The sequence below is a fragment of the Globicephala melas genome, chromosome 3 (genome assembly GCF_963455315.2).
Source record: "Globicephala melas chromosome 3, mGloMel1.2, whole genome shotgun sequence".
Lineage (NCBI taxonomy): Eukaryota > Metazoa > Chordata > Mammalia > Artiodactyla > Delphinidae > Globicephala > Globicephala melas.
The window spans coordinates 168,222,430-168,226,575 of record NC_083316.1 but is presented as its reverse complement, the minus strand read 5'-3'; positions in this window follow the sequence as shown (position 1 = coordinate 168,226,575).

Here is a 4,146-nt window from a genome sequence, read left to right as displayed (position 1 = left end):
CGACAAAAAAAAAAAAGTCAAAAAAAAAAAGAAAAACAAAAATCAAACTTAAAAACAAGACAAGCCACCCACACAGCCACTTCCCTGGCCGGAGTTGGAGCCCGAAGTCAGAGCCAACCCTGGGAAGGGCGGGTGGGCCCAGGTCGCCGCGCCCCCCGGACGACCATTCCAGCTGGTGCGAGGGACCGGGCGGTGGGGATGCGGGGAGGACAGCCTCTTCCCCGGCAGCAGACCCCGACTCTGACGTTCGTCTGTTCCTTTGCTTTCTCTCTCTCTGCAAGCGTGTCCTCTCCTGAGAGCCGGGAGCAGGGAGCGTTTTTTTTTTTTTTTAGCCAAGAAGCCATGGAGTGGGGGGGGGGCGGGGGGCGGGGCCGGGCAGTGGGGGGCGGGGCGGGGGGGCCAGGGAGGGTTTAGCCACAGATGTGTTGTATTTTTTGAAAGTGCAATAACTTGGTATTTTGAAGACCCGGCGTGTGGCCAGGACCCCCGGCGGAAGGCGGGGGCCCCAGAGCGCGGCACCGTGTGGCGTGGGGGGGGTCTGTTTTCTAGCCAGCTACCTCGGTAACTCCAATTCAGGTTAACTTCCCTACGGAACAGCGCAGGTGTCCACGGACGCCGACGCCGCCAGCCCCCTCCTCAGCGGGGCAGGGGGGCGTGGCCACTTCCGAGGGGTCGGCAAGGACCTGCCCTGGCCTCTCCATTCTGGGCGGTACCTTCCCCCTCTCCTTGCTCTTGGGTTTTCCGACGGGTACGAGGCCTGCCCGGCACCCGCTCCCCCGGGAGCCTCACTCTTGTCTTCCAACAGGACTGGGCCTCAGCTCCCTGCCCAGACCCAGCTGGCTCCTGGCCGGTGGGGGGGGGGGGCAATCCAGCGACCACGGGGGCCCAGAGTGGCCCCAGACGCCTCCAGGGACCCGCAGCTGGGTGCCCGGCCCCCCGCCCAGCACCCTTGTCCCCCGGAGGCCACACCTGGTTCTCCAGATCTCCTGTGCCCGCCATTCTTTCTGCTTTTTCTTTTCTTCCCCGCCGCACCCCTCACCCCCAAGACCCGGAATATTTTTTCTTTGTATAAACAGAACTCTCCTAGTCAGGAAGCAATATCATTTCAGGTCTAAAGAAGAAAGGGACATGAATCTGGTCGAGGGCAAATTCAGTTTTACTGTATAAACTCGGTTGTGCAGTTCAGCCCTCCCTCCGTCTGCACTGGCAGCCGAGGGCCGCTGTTTTCTAATATTTGTATTCTAATTTAATTGTTTTTTAAAAACGCAAATAAAAAAGTCAAGGTGAAGCTACCGCAGCGTCCACTTCTCTGTGCGTCGGGGCCATGGCTGGGAGCAAAGGACAAAACCTGTGCCCTATCCACGCTTCTCCTGGCCTTGTGCTGCATGGCCTTCCGGATTCAGAAGTCACAGCATTTGGTCAAATGAGAAAGATTCCACCTTGAACTGCGAGGTCCAGTGTGTGTCTCCTGGACCGGGCAAGGAATTCAGACTGAGCCACTGAATCCCAGGATGGCCCCTGCCCCCCTGGGTGGCCAAGAAGATACACAAATGGCCAATAAGCTCCTTAGAAAGATGCTCGACATCATCAGTCAACAGGGAAAGGCACGTCACAACTGCCACCTCACCCCTCACCCCCACTAGGACGGCTAGATGGCGAGGACGGGGATTAAGTGAGGACCTCGAGCTCGCCGGCGGGAATGTAAGATGGGGCAGCTGTGGTGGGAGAGTCCTGGGCTGGAGTTGTCATCTGACCCAGCAACTCCGCTCTTAGGTGTCTACCCCAAGGTCAACGAAAACAGGCTCACGTAAACACTCGTACACACCTGTTCACAGCAGCATGATTCACAACAGCGAAAGGGTTGTTGTGAAACAATAACCCTTTCATCTGGGAAAAATCCAGATGTCCACTGACAGGTGAATGGACACACCACGTGTTCCATCCACCCAGTGGAATACGATTCAGCCTTAAAAAGGAGCGGAGCACTGACGCTCGCTACAGTGTGGATGAACCTCGAGGACATGATGGTCAGTGAGAGAAACCAGACAGAAGACCACATAGTATGTGATTCCGTTTATATGACATGTCCGGAACAGGCCAATCCACAGAGACGGGTTAGAGGTCACCAGGGGCTGGGAGAGGGGGATATGGAGTGACTGCTAGTGGGGAAGGGGTTTCTTTGTGGGGTGATGAGGGTGTTCTAGAACTAGATGGAGGTGATGGTTGCACAGTTCTCCGAATATGCAAGAATTCTCTTAGCGGGGGAGGCATGGGAGCCTAACCGAAGATGCCCTCCTGGGCCGAGTGGCTGCAGAACCATCCTTCACCATCATCCGAGGCCTCCAGTCTCCCTCTTGGCTGGCTCAGGTCCCCTCGGGGTCTGTCTGTGGAAGCCCTGGTCCCCTACCCACCCTGGCCCGAGTTGGAGACCTGGGTCCATGTAAGCACAGACAGGCAAGTGACCTTGCTGCTGATGGAGGACCCCCGGAGCCGCCACTCTGCATCCTCCCCAAGCTCCTGGCAAAGGCTGGCTGGCCCTCCTCTCCCAGGCCGCGGCATGGCCATTGTGTCCCCTCGGGGCCCCTCCATCACCCCACCCCCACCCCAACCCGCTGGCCCCAGTCTGACGGAGACAGACGGGAGGAGGGCTCTTCCAGGGCCCTGAAAGTGGCTGTGTATGATGACCCCAAACCAGAGGAGGGGCTGCAGCCTAAGACCCCTGTCCCCAGTGAGGGGACCCCGGCCTGACTTCCCCCGGGAAGCGTGGGTGGAAGCAGCCAGCTTGGATCCTGGGTCATGTCAGTGGGGCCCAGCGTGGGCTGGCACCTTGGGGCCCTCTGGCAGACTTGATGTTCCCAGGCTGAGGCCACCCCAACCCAGGGCCTCCAGAAACCCTGCAGTCGGAGGTGACCGAGGAGGCTGCCCAGCCGGCTCTCCCTGCCCACCCCCATCCTCGCCCTCACCGGCCCTCAGGCCCCTTCCTGGTGCCACCCGCCCATGCCCCGGGGTGTGGGTCACCTCCTCTGTAGGGGCCCCAGGCCTGGTACTACTGGCGACACCCACACCACCCTGGAAGCCCAGAGGCAGGGTCACTGCATCCACGCCCCTGCCTCCCAGGCCTGGTAGGAAGGGTCAGACTGAGTTTGAAGTCCTCTCCCTGGAACCCAAGTAGGGGGGCCCGGAGTGGTGTTGACAAGGGGCCCAGCCCACAGGGAAGGGGCCCCCCAAACCCTCCATCCCCGCTCCCAGCCTCCCCCACCCCGCCCCAACAAAACACAAAGAACATCAAAATCAGGCAAATGAGGCAGCAGCGGTCGTAACAGGCTGCGTTTAGTGGTTTTTTTATGTACAAGAAAAATGATTTTTTTTTTGTCTGGTTTTTCATCATCTTTTGTCTTTTTGTTTTTGTTTTTTTGTTTCTTTTATTACTTTTAAAGCTTCTCCCTCCCCACCCCCCAAAAGTGCATTTTTATCAATTTTTTTTTTAAATCTCCCACACTTTATAAAGACTCTCAAATACAGTCTATGGAATGTCTGCTCTGTGCTCTGTGCCCCCGGTGGGCGCCACCCCTGCCCCCCTCCACCAGGCCTGGCCCCCCAAAGTCCAAGGCACCTCATGTCTGGGCCCGGGTGGGGCAGGGGGGACCCTGGGCATTGGGACCCCTGGCCACAGCCTTCAGGCAGCCCCAGCCAGGCGATGGAGGTCTCCCCAGCCCCCTCCATCTCCTGCCCTACCCCCCCACCCCCCGTGTAAATCTATATATTTAGTGCGAGCTAGTCTTACTCTGAGGTTATGGCTCCTGGGGTGCCCGAGCCCCAGGCCCTGACCCGTCCTGCGCCAGCCAACATCCCCACTCCAGGAAGGCTGCTTCCTCAGCTTAAATAACTTTTTTAAAATAAAACTGCAAATATAAATATCTTTCTTTCTCAAAAAATAGGATTTTTGCTTTTTTTTTTTTATTGATTTTTTACTTTTTTTCTCCTGCTTTTCCTTTCACTCTCGTTTCTTGCCGCCTACAATCCTGGCTGCCTGGACTGCCTTGGTCCTGGAGGAGCCCCTGCCTCTTCTGTCCCATCACATGCCACGAGGCCGTTCCCTCCACGGACAATGGGTCTCAGTAGTGCAAAGACTCCCCAGAACACTCT